The sequence below is a fragment of the Felis catus genome, chromosome A3 (genome assembly GCF_018350175.1).
Source record: "Felis catus isolate Fca126 chromosome A3, F.catus_Fca126_mat1.0, whole genome shotgun sequence".
NCBI lineage: Eukaryota > Metazoa > Chordata > Mammalia > Carnivora > Felidae > Felis > Felis catus.
This window is the reverse complement of record NC_058370.1, coordinates 51,285,391-51,300,072: the sequence shown is the minus strand read 5'-3', so window position 1 is coordinate 51,300,072 and position 14,682 is coordinate 51,285,391. Positions and strand designations below refer to the sequence as shown.

Genomic DNA, 14,682 nt, shown 5'->3' with positions numbered 1-14,682 from the left:
GTAGTATATTCTCTATGGAGAAAAATAAAGCTGACAAAGGAGGGGAGCGAAGTGAGGTAGAGGGGTCTGTAATTTTAATTAGCATGTTTGGAAGGCCCCAGTGAGGAAGCGATCTCTGAGTGAGCAGTTCAGGTTCCAGGTGGTGGCCTAAGCTGGCTCATGACTGAGGGGTAGCGGTGGCCAGAGTGACAGACCAGTCCAAGTAGGGTGAGGTGGAGCAGGCAGTGGGAGGCAGATTTTACAGGGTCTCAGAGGCCACTTTGAGGATGTTGCTGTTTGCTGTGAGTAGGTGAGTCTGAGTTTGGGTCCATCTCTCCCCTAGACCCTCCTGCTGCTCATTACACACAACCTTTATCCCCAAGTCCACTGACTCTCCCTGACCATGTCCTTGTCATTCACAAGCCCATCCCTGCTTTGATCTAGGAAGCTTTGTTAGTGTAACATGAATGTAGAAAGAACCTTCTCAACTAAAAGGTTTTAAGTTGCAATGGTTAGACCCCATGGGCTCTTGGGCCCCTTAGTACATGGAATGCTACCTCTCACCCTCTCCCAGACAGTCTGCACTCTAAGGTGATGTCTCTAAGAGTCATCTCACACAGTGACCAGAACCATCCCCAAGGTAAGTTGGGTGGCCTTACTCCTGATAGGCCTCCTGTGGAGCCTGTAACTCTTAGAATCAATCCAGACTCCTCACCACAGGATGCAGACCCACCGGGCCTCACCCCTGCCCTGCTCACTGCCCTGCTGCCCCTTCCTGCCTTGGCATCAAGCAGAGTCACAGCACCAATCCACTGGGCTCAGCCCCACTCTGTCACCTACCAAACTTCCCCCTCCTTGGCCTCTAGTTTCCTCATCTGTATTCTGGGTATAATACACTCACCATAATACACTGTATTCTGGGCATAATACACTGAGCATAATGCCTTCACTGGGCATAATACACTTGCCTACCTCACTGGGCTCTGGTGAGGATTAAGTCAGTAATATAAGTAAAGTGCATACAGCACTGGCTGGCACAGAGTGAGACCTAGGAGTTAGAAAATAACATTACCTTTCACATTATTGTTAGACCCCCCTGTGTAGAGAGCAGGAAGAGGAAGCAGACAAGGTCTTATTGCAAAATTGTGTTACTGTTAGTGTATTGTGTTTCAGTCCTATCATATGAATAAGGAAAAACAACTTCAGTGCCTTAAAAAATTATTTGGAATAGTCTTCTCTTTCATTCGGAGTAAAGGAAGATAGTCATTTGGAGAATGGGTATCCATGGACTGGATTATCTGTTGTCTGGAACACTCAAGCTTTCAGAAAAGGGTTAACAGAATCTAAGGTCAATACTTTAATGTGGGAGCAGCAGGGTAGCACAGGCCCTTGGGGGACTGCACCAGTCAGTCACCTGCAGAGCAGGCGGCTCCAATCCCAGCGCTGCACTGGAGGCACCCCAGCCTTCCCAGCTTACTCCCTGTGCAGGAGCCCTGTCCTGAGCAGGCTGGGAGCTGGGTGCATGCTCACCAATCAAGAAGCCAGGCCCAGCATCAGGTACGGAAGAATAATCCCCAGGGGGTCAATTAACGCTTCTATAAACCTTTTCGTGTTCAGAAGGGGGATGAATGCTTAGTTGAAACTCTGCCCTTGTTTGCATTTCTCACTGCTGAATTGGTAACACAGTTCATATGTTAACGTGTTCTTAAATATATAAATTTTGGGGAGAATTTGTTGTGTTATCATTGGGTTTTTCTGTCATAGTAAGTGTTCGCCTCCTGTTCTTGGATCCAGCTGAGAAAAAGATGAGTGTCTGAGAGATGGAAGTTGAAAGGTTAACTTCATTATAGCTAAATCTCAATGTAAGAACATAGATCAGATCTGGAGGTAAGGGAACCTGCTAGTTCCTCGGCCTCCAAGCTAGACCTTGGGACCTCCACCCACCAGCGTGGAGACTGAAAAGCCAACACCCCTGCCTAGAATTGCTGCTCCCACCCCCAGAGCCTACAGCTTCAGAACAGAGTACCTCCACCTAGTCCCTGCAGATGGACCAGTGACACTGGATATCTCCATCTGCTAGAGACGCACACTGAGCAGTCACAGATGAAATTACATGGTTTCTGCAATTTGCTTTAAAATACTCCAGAAAATCAGGAGAGGGGGCAGGCCTCACAAGAAACAGGAACAGCAGAATGGTGGTGGTTGCTAGAACTGGATGATGGGGTTTCATCCTTCAAATTTTATGTCTGTTAAAAAGTTAAATGCTGTGTCAGACCTGCCTTCCCAGAAGTCAGATGGGGAGGAGACAGGAGCAGAGGCCAGGCAAGTGTGCCATCCCAGTGCAGCGTTGGCACATTTTTTTCTCAACTCTAATTTGTAAGGCAGAAGCAGTCAGAAACAACAGGTAAGCTGGTGTGACTGTGTCCCCAAACTACATACAGCAGCAAGCAGTAGCTGGACTTGGCCTATGGGGCTGGTTTGCTGGCCTCTGCTCCATCCTCTGTTTAACCTCTCTAGGTTTCCATTTTCCTTTCATTTTGATTCCTTTCCACCTGTTGATGCCCTCTTGGCAGACTCCCACGGGAATACTGCCAGAAGAAGCTCCCTAAAGGCTGTGTAGTGTGACAGCCAGGTCTGTGTTCCCATACCAAGACACCACGCAGATAGGGCTGGAAGCCAAGCCATCAAGGAGGAGGGAACCTTTGCTAGCCCTTCCCTGAAATGTCCTGCTCCTAAGAAATATTGCATCTCACTCAACTAAAAAGCACCTAAGTCTTTTATGGTACCTTGCCCATTTTTTACAAAATGGAAAAAATGTAATAGTGCCACAACTCATGAAATCTCACCATAGGTTGATCAATAATCCAGCCTAATCTTCTCTTTTGTTTTGTTTTTAATCACTTTGTGATTATAAAAATAATACCAGGCTATTGTTCAAAACAGGGAAATTCAGAAAGATAGAAGCAAGGAAATTAAGATCCCCTATAATCCTACCAGTAAATATAAATATGTGTGTAGGAAAAAAATGAAATGTTGTTAGCATATTATTTTATTTCCTTTATTCTTTTCTATGTATAAATTTACATATATTGTGAACAAGTCTGGGATTATGCTATATCAGTATTTCCATCTTACTTTTTTCATTAAATTGTGAGAATTTTCCACTGATGTTGTGGCAATAGCTTCAAAGCCCGTTGGCCCTATAGTCTGCTGTCAGCCCAGTAGTCAGGGGATCCTGTTGCATGCATATCAGATGTCTCTCTGCTGCTTTAGACCTCCCCCATTTCACTCAGAGGAGAGCCAGGACTGCCCCACTGATCCTTGTCATCTCTGACCTCATTTCTACCCATAAGGCTGCTCCAGTCATCCTGGCTTCCGTCTTCCTCCTCAGACACTCCAGCCCCACTCCCACCACAGGGCCTTTGCACCTGCGGTTCCCATGCCCATCACATTTCCCCTCAGTGTCAACATTACTATCCTCCTTCAGGTGTTATATCGGAGGTTTTCTTCACCCTCCCCACCCACCATGCCTTCTCTCCTATTTCTTTCTCCATATACTCCTCACCATCCGACATACTAAATATACCTATGTGTTTACTTGTTTATTGGCTGGGTCTCCGTGAAGGCAGGGGTTTTATCTGTTTTTTTTCACTGATGCCAAGCAAAACCCCCCTCATGCAGCAGGCGTCTAATACATGTGTGCTCAGTAATCAGATCCCCTTCTTATGTAGCACCAAACCCAGGTGGCTTGGGTGTCTCTCCTCCCCCAGTCAGTCCATCTAGGCATGTCCCCCACTGCCTACTGACCCAGGAGTCTCCAACAGCCCTGCCCAGATCTCCCTCAAAACTTCTGTACCAGCTCCACAGAGCTATCCGTTCCCTGTTCAGGAATCTACAGAGGCTTCAGGTCACAATTCTCACTCCCATTTGGCCTGAAATCCCTATGACATGAGCACTGACTTGAGGCCCTGTGCACACAGCACAAAAACACACACGTGTGTTTGTATTCCTGCCTGTGCCTCTCCCCTACCTTCAAATACTCATGTCACTTTTGGCCACTGCCTGTAACCATTGAAATTAAGTTCCTTCCTCACTTATACCAGTCTTTCTCTAATTGATCTTTCATTCAGTTTGCATTTATTAATTCCAAATATTCTTATACCCCTTTTGTGACTGTGAAATATATCCCTAAGGAAAGTTCTTTCCGTGAAAAAGCTTCCCCAGCCACATGTTGCTGTGTACAGCTCACACATGACAGCCAGTGGGTGACTGATGTGAACCAAGTGGGCTGTAACTGGGAGCTCAGGCTCCGGGTTCACAAGAATGTTTGGCGTGCTAGCTCCAGCACTCCCTCTTCTCTTAGCCACTAGGTGGGCATGTGCAAAGTGGGGTATGAATTTTACCTCCCCAGAGGGGTTGATAAGGACATAGGTCAAAGTGCAGAACACAGCATTTAGATCATACTCAATAAGTAGACGTTATTGCATACAAATGCTCATGTTAGCTGTATACTTTCATTGATTAGGTGTTTGTTGAGCACCTATTGCGTGCCTGGCACAAAGCTCATTAACCATCTGTTAAGTGAGATGAATGTTTACAAGAGGAAGAAGTAGTCTCTAAATCTCAAAACTCTGTATCGGCTCTCAGATCTTGATGGTCTTGTTACAGAGATTGCCCTGAGATCGAGAGAGAGAGAGAGAGAGAGAGAGAGAGAGAGAGAGAGAGAGAGAAGGACAGAGACAGAAAGAGAGGGAGGGTGGGGGAGGAGATACATGCTATCTGGAGGCTTTGTAAATGGTTGAAGCCTGTTTAAAATTGGTGAGGAGGGGCACCTAGGTGGCTCAGTCGGTTGAGCGGCTGACTTCGGCTCAGATCATGATCTCATGGTATGTGGGTTTGAGCCCCACTTCGGGCTCTGTGCTTACAGCTCAGAGCCTAGATCTTGCTTTGGATTCTGTGTCTCCCTCTCTCTCTGCCCCTCCCCTGCTCGTGCTCTCTCTCTCTCTCTCTCTCAAAAATAAATAAACATTAAAAAAAAATTTAAAGTGGTGAGGAAGTAGCAGTCAGAATGTAAAGGCTGCAGCAGAATAATTCAGTGATGGCCTGGCCCGTCTTCCATTTCTCAGTCCCTTGCCACACTGGGAGCTTGCTGCAGTATCCTGGATCTCCTGGCCACATAGATTCTGTTTTTTGCCCTTGGGAGTTGATTTCCAGTCCCAGAGATGTTCCATGTAGGGCAGGGCCCCACTTTGGATGCATAGGCACCCAAGCTCTGTCAGATAGGGCCATCAGTGCCTCCCTTGTGGCCATAAACCCATGCACAGCTGGTGTGTGTGTTCAAGGATGCGTGTTGCCAGAGGGGACTAGAAAGGGTTGGATGGATTCAGAGGCAAGCGGTGTTTCTAAACCTGTGTCCTCTGCAGGAAGCCTGTGGTGCCTGGGGTGCCCCCAGAAAGGCTCTCTGGATGTCCATAGAGAGCACCATGTGGCAGTCCTGGGTGCCACACCACACCTTCAACCTGTGCAGATGGGGGAAGGAGGACTTTTATTTCTTGATGGGGAGATAGTTCTCTGTTCCCCTTGATGCCAGTGGCTTTCAATGTTTTTAGATTGTGACTCACAATGAGAAATGCATTTTACATCCTGACCTGGAGTATACAGTGGTGTGTATGTTGAAACTAAACCAATGTGTCCTGGAACTACTTTTACCCTTAGTGCATGTGATGCATTCTGGTATTTTCTCTTTTAATCTGATTCATCTTTTAAAAAACACTGATCAGGGTCCACTGAATTGATAGTTTAAAAACCACTACTCTTAGCGAGAGATCTTCAAAGTAGGGCACATGAAGCTCTGTAAGGAAAGGAAATATTAGAACTTTTTTCAAATTTATTATTTAAATTTTTTGAGTTATAAATTTCAGTTTCTATTATGTGTATGTTTTATGGTGTATATAATATAGTGGTAGACTAGAAAATAGATGTAATTTACTGGAGCTGTGTGCCCAGAAATTCTTTACTGCTGGGGATAAAGGTTACAGGGCCCTTGACTGGGTCACTCTGCTGGCCTGGCCCTGGGACCCATTAGTGAAGCTGCCACCTGCCTTCTGAATTCTGGACCAGCCCCATCTCTTTATAGTTCCCTCCTCCTCCTTTCTTAGCTGCCTCAGATCTGTGACTTCTGTGAGATTATTTACTCCGGTGCTGGTCTAAAATGGTCAGAAAGGCATGTGTAAGCACACCCCAGGCAGGGCGCTCTCCTGCAACTGGAGCATCTCTGCAGGAGGCCATATGTGCCCCTGCTGGGACAGTTAGAGGTCTTGCCACCATCCCAGCAGAGAGACGTCCCCGTGGGGGCTTCTTGCAGAAAACAGAGAATAAATGGTGCCTTTGTGTTCCCCTTCTCAGTTGGAAAACAACCATTTTTTTTTCCTTTTAAGTTTTATCTTCAGAAAGAATTATGACGGAGTCCCTACACTGATCACAAAACTTCCAATAAATGGTCCTTTTGCTTACAGGACATACACTACTAAGGTGCTTTCATAACTGTTAGCTGCTTATGAGTTTTTTTCTGAGTTTTGCACATTCTTAACGAATGAGTGAAGTTTCGTTTTCTTACTTTAATTTATCAGACTCTTCTTGGAATCTTCCTTTTTGTGGGGGCTTTGCTACCAAATCAAGAGTGTAATTGCTGGCACAGGCAGGAAACATAACCCACTATTAAGAGGCTGAATTCAAAGAAGGGGAAGCCTCATTCCCTGTGGTAATTGGGGTGAGCGCCCAAGAAGGAAAGGATGACAACTTGGGGCAGAGGCTGAGGGGGAAGGAGTGGGGTGTGTAGTTTCTGTGCAGTGGAGGGACCCGCTCACCAAGTAGGGACACACTGATTTTCTATCTCGGGGCAACTTGGGAGGTGCACATGGGCATGGTAGTGGCAGTGAGGTTATTGCCTGGGCTTACCGCCATGTTGCAGGTGTCTGTAGAGGACCAGGGGCCCCTCTGACCTCAGGAAGGTGCTGTCAGGGCAGCATAGCAGCCACAGAGGGTTACAAAGTGAATGTCACTATGGTCTGCGAGAGGGCAAGGGGTGGGGCAGATTTGCCAAAACAGTCCTCAGTTAGCCCAGCTGCCCGTACCCTGAGCTGCTAGCCCATGGAGGCATGTGAAACAGCCCCTGCTCTACAAGCTTTCCCAGGAACTGGCAGAATGGTGTAGTCCACCACTCACAGGAAGTGCCCTGGCTTTTATCCAGTCTGTGATAATGGGATGTTGAAATTAACACCATTCCCCACCTTTCACATTAATTCTTAGGATCATGTCTTTCAAAATCCTTGCCTGTGCTCAGTTTTTATATGCAAGATGAGGCCATTGTCTACACCTTTGTCTTAGTTGCTGCATATTTCTTGTTTTAAACCTCAGTTGTCTGAATAATGGCTTCAGTTCACCAGCCGACTTTGGCAACTACAGCCTCACCTGTCCACCTCAGCCATCTTAGGAAGGGAACATGAGAGAAGAGGATAGAAAAGAGGCAGCTGCCCTATGCGTGTGGGTCACACACAGGGATAATGGCTTCCAGCACATAACCACAGCACTTATTCTAATTCTAATTCTATGTTTAATTCTTATGTCTAATTCTATGTCTAATTCTTATGTTTAATTCTAAGGATGGGGACCCCCTTCAGGGTAAATAAGCCTCTCCTGTAGCAGGTGCACAACAGATATTGTTCAGCATATGGGAGAATGTCTGTCCAGAGTGTTGGCACATGGTATTACAGATGTCTAGAGTTCAATGTTCCCGGTAAAAAAGTTCGGCATTGTTAACAGGCCTGTGAAGTCACTGCCCATTTGAAATAAATAGGAAGGGAACAGAAATATCCTCCCACCTTTGATGACTGCAGCTGGGGTCCTCCTAGTATGAGAATTTGCCCGACCTAATTTCCATGCTCCCAAAAAGTTCTGGTTTTTAAAGAACCATTTGAATCTCTAAAATGAACCCAACCTCCTCTAATGGCCAAATGCATAGATACACCTCAATAACTATAACAATTTTTTAACCCAAGGATGTATCCATACCAGAAAAGCATCCCCACACTCTGTAGTAAAAAGTGAACGATGGAAGATCCAGTGAGCTGTGTTAGAAAGGGTGTGAGCAATTGTGATCCTGCTGCTTGTTAACTGTGTGATTCAGAACAAGACACTTAAACTTTTATTTGGAGCCTTAGTTTTCTCATCTGTAAAATGGCCGTGTCGACCTTGGATGGTGGATACAAGGGTGAGACGAGCCTTGTGGAGATGAAGGTGGGTCTTGGATGTGCTTGGCTGGTGGTCATCACCAGGCCTCTTGCTTTGACCTGCTCAGTCAATGGTCGAGAGCCCTCATTTTGGCAGCCTTTCTCATCAAAGGCCCGAGCTGTATTCCAGACACAGCCTTTGGGGAGGAGGGTGAGGTGTGCCAGAGCTGAAAAGAAACCATTCTGTTCTCACCTGCCCCTACTGATGATTTAGCCTCGTAAAGAATGGAGTGTTTTACAAATAAGCACAGATCAAAATGCAGCCGGCCATCTCTGCCTGCCCACCTCAGTGAAGCAGGAGGCTCCTGAGATTTTTCCTAACAGAAGTTTCGGGTGCGTAAAGGCCATTCTTCATCCACTCCTGAGTTTGTGAAGCTCTCAGGAATAATAGGCCAACTACCAGGCATGGTGACCTATGGTCTACTGAGCCCACCAGGGGTGGGAGCAGTGCATTAAAGGCAAATGCCAAGCAAAAGCTGCTGTTTCTGGCCATGTGGCTCTTTTGTGGGGAGAGTGCTTCATTGTGAAGCCAAGGTTGCAAAGCAGTCTGTGTTCTAGTCAAAGAGGGTCTGGTGAGAGCAACAGCGATATCTCCTGGGAGTTTGTAGACATGCAGAAACTTGGGTGCCATCCCAGATCTATCGAACCAAAATGCGCATCTTTAAAAAGCACCCCCCCCCCGCCCCGGTTATTCACCCCACACTGAAGTATAAGCTTTATCAGAGCAGCCTCTCTTGTTCCCTACAGCATCCCGGCACCTAGGAGCTCAGGACAGGCAGGTGCTCAGAAGCTATCTGTTGTGTGCATGCATTGATTGGTGGCCTTTGTTTTAAATTGTGATGGCTGCCTTCCAGCATGATCACCTCTTTGGTTTCCTGGATTTCTGAGAGAGGGAAGACACTTTCCTCCCTCAGGTCTTCATCACAAGCCCCTCGCTCCATGCTGTCAATGTGTTGAGGCTGTACTTCCTACCTCTGGGTTAGGATGGAGGGTTTTCTCTGTTCTTTTGCTTGAGCAGGGAACCCTTCACCCATTGTCCTTCCTTTCATGTTACATCTGATATCAGCTTGTATGTCTGGTTTTCCAATCCTATTCTCTCTTTAAAAAAAAAAAATACTTCCCACAGTATACTTCAGTATAAAGTCCTCTTGATTAGAACTGGTGATTTCTGGGTAACCATGCTGTGCCCAGGCCCCCATCTCTGGCACTTTCCTGGACCAAGTGCCAAAGTCCATTGCTAGTCTTGGACTCACCAAAGGGCCCTCAGGGCTCATGTAAGCCTGCCGGTGAGAGCCTTTTTTACTTAACCTGGTCCCCAAATTCACATGCAGCTAGAATTCTACCACTGACTCTAAGAGGCCTTCCTATGGAATTTTTTGAACAATGGAAAGAAGAGACCCTTCAGTTCTTACATTTGCAGGTGTTTCTGTGGCTGGAGGGAAGAGTGGTATAGAGAAAGACCACATCTGAGCTGACAAAGTTGGTGAGGAAGCATCCTGGGAAGAGGGTCCTAAGCCACAAGAGGATGTACAGTCTGTGATGGGGGTGCGGCTGACTGGTATGTCCCACCCTCAAGACTGGACTCCATGAAGAGGAAATGTGTGTGGTGGTTAAGCGTTTGGATTTTGGGCTGGCTCCTGTAGAGGGCCTCCTGCAGAGCAGGAAGGGGCAGGCCTGCCATGGGTGCCCTCTTTTCCAGGTGCCAGTGACTGTCCTCATGATACGTGAGCAGACCCATCAAGGCTTACACGTGTTGGTGCCACTACTTTGTTTCCATTTTGTATGGAATTTGGAGATATCTTCTATTCCCATCCAAAACCAGTCAAAATGGGAATTATTGGGTACATTGGCTAATCACCAATTGGGGGGGGTATGGATGAAAACAGTGCAGTCTATGCCTGTGTATTCCTGTCTCTGTAGGTTGGAGAAATAGATGAGGTGACCAGCCACATGCAGATGGAGAAGCAGAGCTCTTTCATTTCCAGATGAGCATCTTGGAGTGGGGGGCTCGGAAGGGAGCAGGGAGCAATCTTTGGGCACAATCCCAGGAAGCACTCATTGTCCCCACACACCACCCTTCACAGCCACTCACAGAGTGTTATAGCATTCTGATTGTGCGGGGGAGCGAGGGGGCTGGCTTCAGTGTTCACCCCCTCCTTGGCCCTCCCCTAGGACCCCCAGTAACCAGACGGGATCCTACAGGTTGACAAGGCAGGCCGCAGCACCTGCTCAGGGGAGGGCAGAGCCATCGATTTCTTGCAGTGTGGAGGGTACAGGCAGGCCAGCAGACACTGCCCCCACTTGGGAGTCTGAGGAAATGGGAAATCATGGCTGCACCTAAGGGGTTTGATGCAGGAGCTGCTGTCCCGGGCAGATGCTGGCAGGTGAGGGTGTCCTGCAATAATGGCCCCATGTGGACTGGGATGGCATTGGTGGCATTGGTGGCATTGGTGGCACTAGCACCTGAGCACCTCGTGACATGACTAATTGGAGCTTATTGGGAAGATGATGGCAGCTCCCCCCAACACTGAGCTTCGCCTCCTGGACCGGGTCACCCAGCTGCAGCAATCAGTGTGGCCTCTGCCAGTGCACAGTCTACTGGCCACTGCACTGTCTAAGCCTTGTAAGCCAGGCTGTCCAGTTGAGGGTGGCCAAGTACTGGTTAATCCTATGTATATATGGATCCAAAAAGAAGCCACTTGTCACAAAAGCAAAGATTCAGTAAAGAAGATAAATCTGAACTGTCTCTCTTCATCAGGAGGGTCTTTCATTGGTACGTCCCTTGCCTACTGCAGAGATGTCAGGGACCCTAAGGCTGCTGGTGATGTGTGGAGAACTCACCACTTGGAAGTAGCCCTCCCTGCTCCTTCAGCTTACTAAGAACCCCTCTTTGATGGACATTTATCGGCCCTCCCTTTCAGTGCCCACGGTGGGCATGAGTGAGAGAGGCATGCTACCCCCACACCCTAGTCGCCATCAAGAAGGAGGGCAGCATGGTTGGCTGTGAGCAGACTGCTAGGCAGACGTCTTGAGGACCGGCCAGCATTGGGATGAGCCATACGGCTGCTGGTGAGCAGGGTACTGCCAGGGCCAGCCCCTGTGGTGCTGCTGGCTGTGACATCACCTCACATCATGGCTCTGTGTGTTTAGGACATGCACCCACCTGCTCTGTCAGTGCCCGGATATCCTGGAGTTTCTAATACTCAGCAGAATCATGGGGCAGCTAAGTGAGACACTCCAGATCAGCTGCTCTGGGGAAGAACAGAGTTATTTTAGCCCAGCCTTGGGCATTATTGGTGCCGTTATGTCTGCATAATAACATGCTACATGGAGACACACGGCAGAAAGCGTTGAGGCTGTGCTCTGATGCTGGTAAATGAAAGTCATTGTCTCTGGTACTTCCTGCTTCTCTGTGTTCCTCTTGGCCCTTCAGCATGGGTGCAGAACGCTGGACTCCAGGAGGCCAACCCCATGGAGGGCCATGGAGGGCCATGGAAGGCAGCAGCCACTGGTTTGTTCTGTGAGCTAACACCGTTGAGGAAGCAAATGAATAAAGTCATAAAATAGAGCAAAAACAGCTGAGCCTGGTTGGAAGAAACATTTCAAAGGAAATAATCCTGGATTTAGATCACACATTTTGGGGCCTACAGTGAGTTTTTCAAAACCTCCCTCTGAAAGGCAGGTATTCGTAATGGAAATGCTGACAGGCCTGCGGCCCTGTTCCTGGGCTGTCTGTAGGCAGCTGGACATCCACCGCTGCTGCTTGTGTGATCTACTCGGCATTGTGGACATGAAGCATCCCCTGCTCTGACTGTTTAAATTCAGTGGGGCTTTTTTTTTTTTTTTAACTCATCAAGATGCTATCAGCTGCAAACCCTAGTAGTGTGTGCTGAGGGAGAGCCTAGTGATTTCCTCCGCCATCCCAGGGCTGGGGGTTTCCTAACCCAGGCCTGAAGTCAGACTTCATGGCAGGTGGGAACAGGCATGGCCTGTCTTTCTGGCATGGCCCTCCCTCCCCTTGATCCAGCCCACATTCCAGGCTCAGCCTATGACATGTGTGTGGCTCCTGCACCAGGGACGTGCAGATCCACAGCTGGTTCCAGTTTGCCTCCCCCTGCCTTTGAGGACCTCCCACCTTTGTGGATTTCCTGGATGTGCTCTTCCCATTCCCTCCCCTGCCCCCACTCCTATCTGAGCCCTATGCAGCCACCAAGACCCTGCTCAGTTCTATTCTTCCCTGTGGGTTGCCCCAGTGGCCTCTGCTGACTCACCTCTTCCCTAAACTGGCACCTCAGATTGCGCCTTACCATGAGCACTGAACTCTGCGCACTCCAGGTTCTTTACTTTGGCTTCACTGCAACCTTCTCTGTCCCCCACCTGTTTTGCAGCTGTGTTCATGTTCCAAGAGGGCCCTGTGTTCTGCCTCCTCCCCTGACCTCTCAGGCAGGAGACTCTCTCCCTCTGAAGTCCATTCAGCCTGGGAAGTGGCCCTGGTGCAGGGGAGGCTGTGCCCTGCCAGTGCATGAGGCAGGGGGGCACATGGGGTGCCATTTAGACTCTGGGAGCTCCCTCCCTCGGGGCAGCAGAGCTGGACCAAAATGTGGAGAAGGGAGATTTGTCTTTGGTGTACCCCTTCCTCTTTCAGTGTTCCTTATCTCTGCCTTTGTGGCCCCTCCCTTGGACACCCTATGTCATAGTCCATCCCTAGTGAAAGACTTGGTGGACAGTCCTGACCAAGCCAAGTCCTGTCCCAGGCCCTAACTAGGATATCGACTCTAGGGCGACCTCTGTCCCCATGGCACTCATGTGAGACCTACTGGGCCTAGCATGGGGTGGCTTGCTCTGCCTGGACACCCTGAAACTCTGGGCTCCAAGACCCTAAGGCTTTTTGGTCAGCTCAGCCCCACTGACCCCTGACATTCTGTCTGTTGTGGGAATGTTATCTGTACCTCCTGTGCATGGCTGACATCTGAAGCCTACCCCCACTGCATTGTGGCAGAACTGTGGGGACACCCTGCTGCCGGCATCTCAAATCCCAGGGGGTGGTGGGTCCCACTCAGCCTTCTGGATGGTCTGACGCTGCACATTTTTCTTTCTGATCCTCCTTTCTCCTTTTCTAATTCTCTTTTCTAGTTTTATTGCAGTGACAAGGGCAACGTGCAGGAGCACATCCAGGGCACTACGCCACCGGTCAGCACTGGCCTGCCCGGGGATAGCTTGCCCATGAAAGCATCCTTCCCTCAACCCCTGCCCACACCTCATGAGCCACTGGAGACCTCTCCTTGCCCATCTCTCAGGGACAGGCACGCCTGTGCTTGCCTCAGTGGTCACACAGAAAAAACCCTGGCCAAGGCCCAGATCTTGAAGTAAATTTTATGAAAACTTCTTCAGAGTGGTGGGACCTTTTCACCTTTGAGACCATTAAGAAGAAATGGATGGGCTGGGGACATCACTGTCCACCTGCAAGAACACAGCAGGCTCCTGGCTATTTCTACCCGTTCTATGTCAGGCCAGAGAGGTGTGCTTGGAACACATTCAGAAAGCAGACTGGAGCTTGGCAGTGACTGTCCTCAGGGCCTTTGCCCCTAGGAATTACACACAGCTAATGTCTATAGGCTGGAAATTTGGAATATGATATGTGGAGAGAAAGGACTGAGCAGGCAGGGATGAAGCCCCAGCTGGCCTTGGAAAGCCAGCAGGAGCTCTGTCCTCTCTGCTCTCAGCCGCAGCCAGGATCCAGCCGTGTGCTGCTGCCTCATGGTCAAGAAGCTGGACTAGGGCACCCATGCCCACTGGTGTAGGTGTCTCTGTGGCTGCTGCTCCCCAGCACCAGCAGAGCTGCATCGTGCTAGCAGAAGCTGTGTGTCAGGCCTGCCCAAGCCCATGACACCTGTAGCTGTTTCTGTTTGCTAAGGAGCAAGCAAAAAGCAAAGGCTTGTGTTCCTTTATGACTTACTCTGCACTTCCCGACCGTAGGTTCCCCAGAGGGCTAGTTGGCATTGGCTCAATTTCTTATGCCACATATGAAAAGATGAGGAAAAAGGAATGGGATTTTACAGGCATTAGGTAATGATACTTATTTAACCCACCTTGTGGAGATGCTCCCAAGCTGATTCTCTCATGTCATACCTTCTTCCTGGCCACTCTGTATACACAGTAACCCGCTCCCCATCCTTCATTCTTTCCATCAGTGCATGCTCCCCCATTAGTACAACTTTAGTTTGAGCCAAGTGCAGACCAAGAAGGAAGAGCTCCATTGTACACCTGGAATGAAAAACTTCCTCCAAGTGTGGAGTCCGGGGTCAATTTGGCTCATAGAGGGTAACTGACCTGAGATCCCCAGGCCACCATGAGCACAGGGCCCCTCTGGGCTCCGGTGCCACAGCACAGCCCTGTGTTAGCCGGCATGGAGTGC

At 48.9% G+C, this 14,682-nt stretch overlaps 1 protein-coding gene across 2 annotated transcripts in view; it reads left to right on the top strand.

The window, feature by feature from the left end:
- Nucleotides 1–14,682, top strand: part of SH3RF3 (SH3 domain containing ring finger 3) — a 367,542-nt gene that overhangs the window by 249,675 nt on the left and 103,185 nt on the right. The gene's annotated exons all lie outside the window — the stretch shown is intronic.